The 12,011-nt window shown below is 46.7% G+C and overlaps 1 protein-coding gene across 1 annotated transcript in view; it reads left to right on the top strand.

Annotated features, from left to right (window-relative positions):
* The window catches only part of LOC101948727 (bifunctional epoxide hydrolase 2), an 85,438-nt gene that overhangs the window by 36,638 nt on the left and 36,789 nt on the right, over positions 1-12,011 (top strand). The gene's annotated exons all lie outside the window — the stretch shown is intronic.

Raw genomic sequence — 12,011 nt, forward strand, 5'->3', positions numbered from 1 at the left:
GACAAGCACCACAGACAAACAACACAGAACATAGATCCATGGTATTCTGGGTTATTCTTCCGCTGGCGCCAACTTGCTTGTAGAGTGTCTGAAAAACAAACAAACAAACAAACAAAAAACAATTTCCACCCCGCTGGTGGGGACAGATTATTGCTTAAGAATAATACCAATTCCTTTTACAAACGTCCTTGCTAATGGCAGGAAAAACAGAAGAATTACCTCCAGGCTTTCCTTATTTTGTTCTATAGTCAGGCTAGTGAATTACCCCACTCACTGGTCATTTATAAAATTCATGAGGTGGTGTGCCTCAGTTTCCCCTCTTGTACAACAGACCAGGTTTGCAATAGTTTCTTTGATGTACCAAGCTTTAAGTTTATTTTCAGGTAATAGCTGAGAGACAGCTTCAGATTTCAGCTTTGTACACACACACACTCTCTCTCTCTCCTCCCCCCCCTCGCCCTTATTTTCAGGCTTGACTTGTTTTTCACCTCCCTTTTCTGGAGGGCCATAATCTGAGTCTTCTAGTAGCTTGTTTGCTGACCAGATTTATTCATTATTTGCAGGTTCTTTGTGCTGCTACTTATCGGCAGTTTCCTCCTTCCCCCATCAGCTAGATAATTTGCATTCACACAGAGGCTTTCTTGGCTTGCTTTTGGATCCAAAGCTATTAGCAGCTCAGAGACTGTCTTAAAAGGGACACATTCCACTTCCACCAGAGTTCTCCTTACTTTTCACTTTCATCTCCTGCTCCAAACCACACACAGAGATTTGAAAAAGAAAGCACAATTTATTGTGGCTCCTTTTGGAGCCCCAATAGGATTTTAATTAAGTACCATGTTTTGTTTGCGTTTCTTTTACCTCTTTTCCAATATACACTGCACATGTCCTGGGAAATAGTTTAACCTCCATAACATTATATTAGCCATATTAATTTTACACAAGGTATAACTGCCTCCCCGTGCCCACAGAGTTTTCATGCAACCTACCAAAGCGACAGTCCAATCCCCCAGAGCCCCCCCAAGGCTCAGTGTTCCCATCATTGCTCCCTTTTTCCTTTTCTTTTTCCTGTGCGCACACACACAACTATTTTTTGCCTAACATCCCTTGCACTGTGATTATTCTTTTCTACACAACTGTACCCCGATTACACTCCCATCTTGTACAACCAGAGACAGCCAGGGGCAGCCAAGTTAAGTTCCAATAGAAACCCCTGTCATTCCTTTAGTGATTTTGATCACATTACCCAATAGTTAAATAATTTGATTAGATTATTTCTCCTCCTGCTGCCTGCAGCAGTCCCCTATAGACCATTTTTGTGGGAAAAGGGCCCATTTTCCCTCCGAATAGCTGTAAAGGCTTCTGGGGACAGAAGCATCGTGGTGGTAGTAGCCACCCTACCTGACCCCCTGGTATAATTTAATTACCAAGCTTCCATCCAATGTGATTGCACAGAGTTGCACATACAGTTACATTTATAGAACTGGGTTTTATTATTAAACCAAGAACTTGCTTCTTGTAACACCACAACTGTTACCTGTACCATTTTCACAAATCCCAAATGTTTACTTTCCTCCAAACCCTAAATTATCAATTTTTGCAAAAGGTATTTGTAACTTTTCACTTACTTCTTTAAATTACTTACTCCTACATTTAGTTTTTTAAGGTAGCGCACTTTGTTTTTAACAACTCAGCCACCAAGTACAATTATTGCCACACAGATGCCTTAACCTGTGCTGTCTTTACCCTGAGACTGTTCAAAAGGCAGTAAAACATTTGTCTCCATGGTTGCCCATGGATCTGTTCCTCCAAAAATTCCAGTGGACTACAGCAGACCTCCGTCATACTTTGTCCCAAATAAAACAAAACACAAAACATTTTACATAAGTATCTAAAGTCCCCTCCATTAAAACTTCAGAAAAACAAAAGTGTGGACAGGCCGGGGGAGAGGAGGGGAAGAGGTGGAAAGAAACCAATGAAGCCTGTCAGGGCAGTTTAAAGTACAGGCTACCAGCAGCAAATTAAGTAAACTGAGAGAAAGAAGAAGGAAAAGAAGAAAAGGATATAGTTAGTGCTGAACCAAGAGTAGACTCCCCGGGTTGGAACAGTTGGGAACCCTTCCCCCCAGGTTCTCAGCCTGGCTCTGGGAGAGGAGTGGGGGTAGTTACCTGCTCCTGCAAACCCGGCCATTTTTCAGGTTGAAACCTTTTCTTTTTTCCTCCACTTCCCCAGGACCAAGTCCCAGCTCCTGTCTCTAAAGCTGGTCTGTTAACTCTGCTTCTGACTCTAAACCCTGATGGGCCAAATCATCTTTAACCACCCGAACTACTCTACACCCCTTCAGCAGCCCTTGCTGAAACAGCACCAACCTTGAAAGTTTACTGGCAGCTTCCCATAATGCTGCCCTTACTTCAAACCTCTCACAAGTGGGCTGAAGTGCCTCCTTTCCCTGGAGGGCATCCAGTCCCCATGGGCAGGGACCTTCTTCCACTACCCAGATACCAAAGGAGGGGGGGCTCCTCAGCCACCCCCCATCCCTCTGGGTCCTCTAACACTGCATCCATTTCCTTTTTAATCTCATCCCAGGCTGACCCCTGTACCTGGTATGGGCCCTGGTTCTTCATTATCCATTTATCCAAAAAATCCTTTTCCCTGGCTTGGCAGAACCCGCAACTACCATCACGAGAGTTCGCTATACCCCCTCCAAGTAGCTGCACGGACTGTTGGGTGGGGGGGAGGGGGACTTACGGGCTGCCATTCACCTATCCTATGCGATGCACCCGAGTCACGGCACCAAGATGTTAGGGGGCTTATTCCTTCACCCTCTCACTTCCCTGGTCCTTCTCGCGTGAACAGAGAGTAACAATACCCAAAGTCCAAAGGTGCAAACAATTCGATGTTTATTGGGGTGAACTTCCAGCAAGCATGATTCCAGTTTCCTTCCTCAGTGTCCCCCTTCCCAGCTCTGACACCACAGAGCCATCCCTGTTCCCATTCACTGTTCCTATTCCCCCCTTAGCAAAACATGATTCCAATTCCCCCACCCCCATTCCCTGTTCCCATTCGCCCCCCCCCTTACTTCCTGATTGACTGCAGACTATATAGTAAAACTTGAGTTCTGCTTAGTATACCTTAACCTATTATTTTACTGAAATGTAACTAACCAATTCTAACATACTGTAACATGGTTATTTAACCAATTATATCCCACCACCTTAATTGGTTTACACCCAACAACATTAATTATACAGCAGACAGAAACAATCACAGAACCAGACAGAGATTATACAGACAAACAATAGGGAAGTGGAGACTACAGTGATAGAACAATACAGAAATGCGGATTTCACACCCCAGCTATTGATAAGTGAGTTCTTGCCAGACAGGATGCTATCAAACTAAGTTTCCTTTTACATGTTCTAGGCTCTTCCCTTTCTCTGGAGGTGACAGGAATATCAGGACAGGATTGTATTCCTAACAGCCCAATAGCACCTTATTTCAATGTGACTAGTTTGGAATGTGAGGATGTGACCGTTCACTTCCCAGTTTATGGCTGCCTCTGCTGCTTAGCCGAAGGCCTTAGCCTAAGAACCAGGCCTCAGACTGTCACAGTAAGAGAAGGCCCTTACACAGATAGAATCAAAATCACTGTCTTTCTTTTCTACCTCTATAACTAGCTAAGTGGTAAGAATACACCTAAAATTCTTCAAGTATAGGCCTTTACAGACAGGCCTGAATATCTATATCCTAACAGGCTTCCACCCAGATAGCAGTCAAATAGGATGAAGATTATTGGAAATCTTATTCATCATATAAAAAGTTCTACCAGTCCTAAAGGTTCGGACACATTACACCACAGGTCAATGAATATTTCAGAGCTTACCCAAATACAGGCTTACAGCCCATTCTTATTAACAAAACTAAAATTATTAAAAAAGAAGAGAGAGAGTATTGGTTAAAAGATCGTTATACATACAGATATGAATCAAGTATGTAGGCCAGTTTCATAGTAGAGACGGTGAACTTGAGAGTTGCAAAGTTCTTTCAGAATTAGTTCATAGGTTTAGTCCAATGTTCCATATCAGGGCGACCCAAAATAAAGTTGGAGACCTCAATCTTGTAGGTCAATGCTTCCCCTGATAAAGCATAAGCAGGACCCAAGCGTCCCCTTTATAGTTCTGTAGCAGCATGCAGTCCTTGGTGAACAATAGGCAGTTGTTGTGGCTTGGAAGTAAACCTATTTCTCAAGCATCACTGGTAATTAGCTACATGGATTAACACAAGGCAATTGCCTATCTTCATCATTTTACAGGTGATTTACCACAGACTTCAAAGAGAAATTAAGACAGTGATATCTTTTAAATGTGAAGATCTTCTTTTGATCTCTGAATTAACAAAATACAGCCATAGACAGGAACTATTGTGTTACATTGTTAACACACAAAACCCACCAACATTAACGACTTCTGCGTCTCTAAAGGTTGAATCTGGATCAATTAGCCTGCAAGTTGCTTAACCCTTTTTGGCCCAGCCACACAAGCCCCCTAAGAGATCAAACCTGGTATCAGTAACTTGGGCATTTTGCATCCCAATTACAGGTAGAGTGCCTTGAATTCCATCCCTCCCAGTGCAAGCCGTCTGGGAAAGTCATGGGAGGGAAGCAGCATTTTCTCATACACTGCTACACACCCATGTTTTGAAGTATGCTGCATCGCGTGGTGCTCTTCCCTACACTCAAAAGCCCATGGGTCGTGTAGATGGACCCCTATAGGCCTGGTGGGAACAAACTATCGGCTCTGCTTGGTTGAGGTTCCACTCTAGTCCTCTTCCTCTCTCCGTATGTGGCTGCATGTATGTACTGTTCTGTATTCCACATGGAGACAACCTGACAGATGCTCCTCATTTCTAGTTGCTATGGTCCTCTGTGGTCTTTACTGCTGAAGGAATTAGCTGTCTGGGATTTCACAATGCCCCAAAGGAGAGCAGCAAACAGTTGGCCAACTCTCTGCTAGCTCCTTGCTCTGATGAATTCCTTGGGAGGCCCATCCTCCTGCTATGTAGGTTGCCAGCTTTCCCTCCGAGGACACGTGTGCTGCTGAAAGAGAATCCAGTGTAAAGCAACAGGGACTGGATTAAAACTGCTTCGCCGTCTGCAGCCTCTTCCAAGGAACGTGACGACTTTTTCACTTTGCTGCTTGCAGGGGAAGTTTAATTGCCTCTTAAATAGCAGCTGGCTAATTGGGAACCTTCTGCTACATCATTTTTAAACAATGCCTGAATCGCTTGGTAAAGAGATGGGAAATGCATCTGCGTCTTTAGTGGAATCAACCCCGCTATAGTTTCCCCCTCCTCCCAGTGGCAGAAAGGTTACGCAGTTAACTCTTTACCTACCCAGGACTCTGTAGCTAGGCTGGGTCAGTGTGTGGATGGGCAGTTTTTAAGGAACCCCCACATGCGGCAGGAAATGGTGTTGATATTGAGCACTTTTTCCTTTCATTGGTATGGAAGCAGTGCCCCAGCTTGGTGCTAGGGGGCAGTGTTGTTGGGGGTGCTATCTGTTGGATGAGACGGAAACGTGTTTGTTGTCCTTGCTACTGGTGGTTATTCAGGGCCCCAGGGCAGCCTCTCTAAGAGCTGGGCTTTGGCTAAAAAGCCATTGTTTGGGGCATACAGCTGCATTCTGCCAATCCTAAAACGTCCCCCTTGGAGAGGGAACGAGGCTGTTTATCACTTCGTTCTATAATTGTTTAGCATTGATGTGTGGTGTTAAGTGGCTGCCGTGTTTTACCCCATATGTTGCTGCATTTAGGTGAGGGGCAAAGTGGTCCCTTGTGTGCCTTGTAATGTTCCTTGGAGTCCTTCTGGATGAATATTCCCAGCTCCTACGGCTGTCTCCATGCCATGAGACGATCTCTTCCCAACCTCACTCCATTCGGTTTACAGACGCTGAGAGCCAGAGATACTTTCATCTCTTTGCTGCTTCAGCATCAAGGGAGATCCCTTGAGTTAACTACCAACCCAGGTCAGAGTTTGAAATGCAAGCTAGAGATGAAAGGCTCCATATCTCATCTCGAATCCCTTGAGAGTCCATCCCCCCTGCAGACATTGTATCAAATGCTCTGTAGTGCCCGGCAGCACTTGATGAACTGTTCAAAGCATCCTTACTTGAATGGTTCTTCCATTATTTTTCTTGCCCGTTCCCCACTCTAAAGGCCCTTTCTCAGCCGCCCCTTTATCACGGTCCAAAGGGCAGTGGCAAGCATCTGAAATGTAATTAAACATGTGCGTGCCATATATGTGCTAACTGTTAAATCTGTGGGGCTGACCCGTTTGTGGAGGGGTGTGCTCCGTGTTTCACTTAGTTCGCTTGCGGATGAAATGCTCTCTGCACCATCTGCTGCCCAGCTATAACTGTATGGGGATGGAGTTTAAGAGCCGTGCTACTGATCCCAGGAGGTAAGTAATCTAAAAAATGTTTGCAGGAGATCAAATCAATCTACCTTTCTTGGGAGGCCTTAGGTACTTAAAGCAATTAATTGGGACAAAACAAACTTTGCTTGCTCCCCAGATAACACTCGCTTTTTGAAAAACCAAATATATTTATTGTTTGATCCTCCCTGAAAAAGAGAATCTATTCTTTCTGTTCATCAGTCTGATTGATGGGAATGCTGTGTGTGTGCTTAGCTCCTACAGTCACCTGCCCCAATCCCAGCAGCCTGGCCTGGAGATTCTCTGCCACATTAGCTGTAGCTGGAAATGCATTTAGCAGGTTTAATTAATTGTGCATTGTGTGTCTGGGGATCTCTTCAGTGCAGTGCTGGTGCTTTTATTAAACTATGTTTTGAGTGACTGTGATTGCTTGTGAAAGCACAGCTTTGAGCCAGGTGGGGTGTGTGTGTGTGTGTGTGTGTGTGTGTGTGTGTGTGTGTGTGTGTGTGTGTGTAAGGGGATCAGGAACCCTATAACAGCACGATTCAAGAAACGGAGGTGACGGATTGGGTCCATCTCCTACAGTAAATGCAAGGTTTTTCCGTATAGTATAATTTCTAGGGTTTTTGCCAGTCTGTTATCTATATAGAGACCTCTTGGATCGCATTTGGGGCTATTGTGTTAGGTGCTGTACATATAGATATAGATAGCCTGTCTCAAAGAGCTTACAGTCTAAATAAGACTTGCCCAAGATTTCACAGCTGCTCAGTGACAGAGGGCCAGGAATAAAACTCAGGTCACTGGTATCCTATCCACTAGACCACGCTGCCTCTCTTAAATATCCTAAATGACAGATGCCCCTGACTTTCCTTTAAAGACTCTTCCCTGGTCCATCTTTGGAGGAGGGAAGGGAACTGACCTAAAAGGCCAATGGTGTTGCATGAATCTGCCACATACAATCTTTTATGCCACCCTCATCGCTGGGGTCTCTTGACAGGTGATACAATGGAGGGGCATGTGTCACTCACCTACCGACTATTGCTTCCCGTTCTTGCTATTTACCCCTCGAGTGTCTGAGTTGCCCTGCCCCTCCCACGAGTGCCCCCGTGACCCAGTGATATCTACCCACCTCTCCGTCTTCCTTCGTATCTCAGCCCCTCTGGCCTGTTCTTCGCCTCAGCGGCTCTTCGCCCAGCTCCGTTTGTTTGGCTCCTTTCTGGGGTCTGGCTTTCCTGGACTGAATGCAGCGTTCTAATTGCTGTGGCCCCTGGACTGTCGCTCAACTTCCCGGCAAGTTACTCACCCACGCTGCCTCAGTTTCCCCAGACTGTGGCTGCCTGCCAAGGGTGTTAGGAGGGTTCACATTTGCTCCTGTGACCTGCAGATTGGCTGGCTGCAATGTGCTATGCCTGGGAAGGCGAGCCCTGCAAGAAAAGCTTCCACTGGTCCAGGGTGTGGCAGCCTGTCTGGTGAATAGGGTGGGTCTTCGTCTCCCCTGTGCTCCAGTCACGCTGTTGGTTTTCCCCCAGGGAAGCTCAGGGTATCATGGTCTGAGCTTTACAGCTCTCTGGGTTCCATACAGCCTCCCCAAGCGATCGCCTCTCTCTATGGGTAGGACCTTCTGTAGCTGTAGCACCTTCCAGGACTGCTAGAGGGGCCCTACCACTCATGAGATCTAGGGGTGTCATAAATATAAAGGGAAGAGTGTACAATACTATAAAATCCCTCCTGGCCAGAGACACAAAATCCTTTTACCTGTAAAGGGTTAAGAAGCTCAGGTAACCTAGCTGGCACCTGACCAAAAGGACCAATAAGGGGACAAGATACTTTCAAATCTGGGGAGGGGGAAAAGGCTTTGTTTTGTCGGTTCTTTGTCTGTCCTGTGTGCTGGCGGAGACAGATCAAGAAAGCAAGCAATCCAACTCCATTAGTATTAGTAGGTACTAGCGAAGGAATGCGTTAGCTTACTTTTATTTTGGCTTGTGATTTCCTTTGTCAAGAGGGAGGTTTATACCTGGTTTTGTAACTTTAAGGTTTTGCCTAGAGGGGAGATCTTCTGTGTTGTTGAGTCTTTTGTTATTCTGTAAAGTACTTACCATCCCGATTTTACAGAGGTAATTCTTTTACCTTTTCTTTAATTAAAATTCTTCTTTTAAGAACCTGATTGATTTTTTTCATTGTTTTAAGATCCAAGGATTTGGGTCTGTGTTCACCTGTACCAATTGGTGAGGATATTATTCTCAAGCCTGCCCAGGAAAAGGAGTGTAGGGGCTTGGGAGGATATTTGGGGAAAGTAGGGCTTGTTTGTTTAAATCACTTGGTGGTGGCAGAGTTACCTAATCCAAGGTACAAGGAAGTATTTGTGCCTTGGGGAGTTTTTAACCTAAGCTGGTAGAAATAAGCTTAGGGGGTCTTCATGCGGGTCCCCACGTCTGTACCCTAAAGTTCAGAGTGGAGAGGGAACCCTGACAGGGGGCAACGCTTACGTGGCGGCTGGCCCACTGCTCTAAGGGACTGCTTACCTCTAAGACATCGGAGCGACCACATTGCTTGTAGGAGAAGATTTGAGACCTAGCTAAGCCCAAGACCATGAATCATCTCTCAACGTCAAGGTAGTAGGTCAACTCTGTGACCTAAGGGTAAACTTTTTCATCTAGCATGACCTTCAGTTCCTATCTGGAAATTCAGTTCCTGCTCTTCCCTAGCTTTGTTAGTATCTGTGATGATCCATTTGATGCATTTGTCCAGGGCAGGGAATATGGCCAGGGTGAAAGAAAAATAATTAGGAAGATAAGATGGAGGAATTGAGTTTGTCGTATAATTGATGCGGAGACTCAACTGCGGCACAAAGGTTCGTGGGCTGATAAGTCAGATCTTACATTTCAGCCCTTCTCGGACACCGCCGCAGTCTGCGAGAAATCCAATTAACATTTCCTGTCAGCAGCGGCTGTGAATAAACTATCCTGAAAGGCTTTGAAAAGTGAAATGTCACAAGAAGCCAGCTTCCCCGTCCTAGCCTTGAGAAGCCCATTGTGGCAGGCCCTGCCGCTGTCTGCGGGTTGATGTGTTCTCAGCGTGGGGTGGTCTTCTCTTGGTGGGTGGCTGCCCTGGGCTTGGACAGATCAACATCATTCCATCTGGCGCTTTACAGAAGGGATTGTGATGAGTATGGTATGGAGTTTGGGACAGCTAGTCCCCAGCTGACTCCAGAAAGAGATGGACAAGTCCCCAAATGATGGAACGCTCTCCATATTTGGAGTGGCAGATATTTCCGGCTGCTGATTGTGTGCCCATGGGCTGTGGAGTGCAGCGGAGCTAGGATTGCTGAGCCATGAACCTTCACCGCGTTGCAGGTTGCATTGTCATTGGCACCTGTACGTAGTTCTACTCCTGCTTTGGCCGGGCGTGTACAGGACTGTGTATGGAGCAGGGCCCTGGAGAATCAAGCCTGTCCAGTTCAATTCAGGGTCTCTTAGCAGGCTATAGAGTGTTCCCAGGGGACTGCAGTGAGAGATGCCCCATCCTCTTCCATTGGGCGCTCTTCCGTTCAAAGGCTGGGAATGGTTAGTGGGTTCTTAGGATGCCCTTTTCACATCGCAGTCCACGTGTCTCCTGTTATAACTGCTCAGCTGTTAATTTCACAACCCCATCCACTGCCAAGCCGGTTTCAGAGGAACTTGGTCTCAGTCCAAGACCATTGTTCATGTCCACTTCATTATTCTAATGCTGGCGAGAATCCAAGGTTCGTTACAGACTAGAACACTCCCTGATCCAACTCAGTTGACTTGAGCAAGGTATTGCTAATAGTTAAAAGCGCATCTTGCTCTACTCTTTTCTAACCCCATAGAGCTGGGGGCTGTAACTGGGATGTTTCTCTTCGCTGTGTGTACCCAGACGGGTTCTTGGGCTCGCTCGCAGTTTGTGGTAGGGTTGTATGTGAGCACTGGGCTGCACATGCTGTTGGTTTGTTATGGTAGGGTTGCATGTGGGAGCTAGGCGATGCGTGCTGGTGGCTTGGTGTTGCAGGATTACTGTTGCAGTTCACCAGTAATCTGCACTCTCCCCAGTGCACCTGGTTACTCCTGGGGGAACTCGATGCCAAAAAAATAAAAATTTTGCAAAATTCTTCATATTTTATTACCCCAAACAACACATTATAATCACGCCAGTTTCAATTATATTGGTCATTTATTTCAAAACACCTGTGGTGGGGAAGTATGTGTGTAATAATATAGACAACAAAAAAGATCTGGGAACTGTTTTTTCACAAATAGATTCCTTACTAGGCATATTAATAGAGAGCTTTGAGTAATAATTTATTTAAACTACAATGCAGAAAAGTATTTCCCACACCCCTCAGAAGCAGTGCAAAGGCTTGGGGGAGTCAGGGGTAACGGAGGATCTGAGGGAGAGGAACGTAATTTCTGGGAAGGGGCCTGGGAGTGAACCTGGGGGTTGTTGGGTGTGGGTGGGAGAAGTATGGAACTTTTTGGGGCTGGGGGATTGTTAGAGTTGGGGAGCCTCCCCCATGCACACCCTGGCTGACCCCTAGCCTCTCCCATTCAGTCAGGCACATCTGCCCCTGTCCCCATGTGTCCCTGCACCCCACTTCCCCCATCCCCATGTGTCCCTGCACCCCCCCACTCAGCCACCTCTTCTCCTGTCCCTATGTGTCCCATTCAGCCCCTGCCCCAGTCTGCCCCCCCACTAGCCATTCTGAAGCCAAGTCTGTCATCCCCCAGCAGCCCCATGTGCCCTGCTCTGTCTGTTCCCCTCCATATCCTGTGCCTCCTCACCTGGCCCCATGGTCAGGATGCTGTGGGGAATGCAGCCTCTCCTCCCGCTATTGGCTGCTGGGCTGGTACGGCCGGTGAGCCGACTGCCCTCTGTTCTGATGACACAGCATCCCCTGGTGGGCGAAAGGCATAATTGCAGCGCCTCTCCGCCAGAATGTATTTTCTGCAGAGAAAAAAATCTGCCGGGGGAGATGAATTCTGCACGTGCCCAGTGGCACAGAATTCCCCCAGGAGTAACCTGGTGGCCAGATAGGCTGTGACTGTGTGTGGGTCCGTTCCGTGCTACTCCAGCTAAGATTCAAGCTGTGATTCTTGCAGGCTCCTCCGGGTGAGTCACAAATGGAGCCCTTTCTCTAGCTGAGTCTTGGCAGATGTGCTAACTTGGCATCAGACAGCTGTCTTGATGCATTTTTTGCAAATACCAGGTTTCACTTTGGGCTCCTACCTGGGACAGGGCCCCTTCAGCGTACCGATGGAATTGACTGCTTGTGAAAGTGATGGGTTGATAGGGGACGAAATATGGCCCAGTGGTTAGGGTGCTGGCCTGGGACTCAGGAGGTCTGCGTACATTTCCTTGCTTTGCCAAGGAACCTTAAGCCAGTCATTTAGTCTCTGTAGACTGGGGTTAGTAGCACTTCCTTGCCTCACAGCAGTGTTCATAGAATCCTAGAATATTAGGGTTGGAAGAGACCTCAGGAGGTCATCTAGTGCAACCCCCTGCTCAAAGCAGGACCAGCACCAACTAAATCATCCCAGCCAGGGCTTTGTCAAGCAGGGCCTTAAAAACCT

Source organism: Chrysemys picta, chromosome 3 (assembly GCF_011386835.1).
Source record: "Chrysemys picta bellii isolate R12L10 chromosome 3, ASM1138683v2, whole genome shotgun sequence".
Taxonomy (NCBI): Eukaryota; Metazoa; Chordata; order Testudines; family Emydidae; genus Chrysemys; species Chrysemys picta.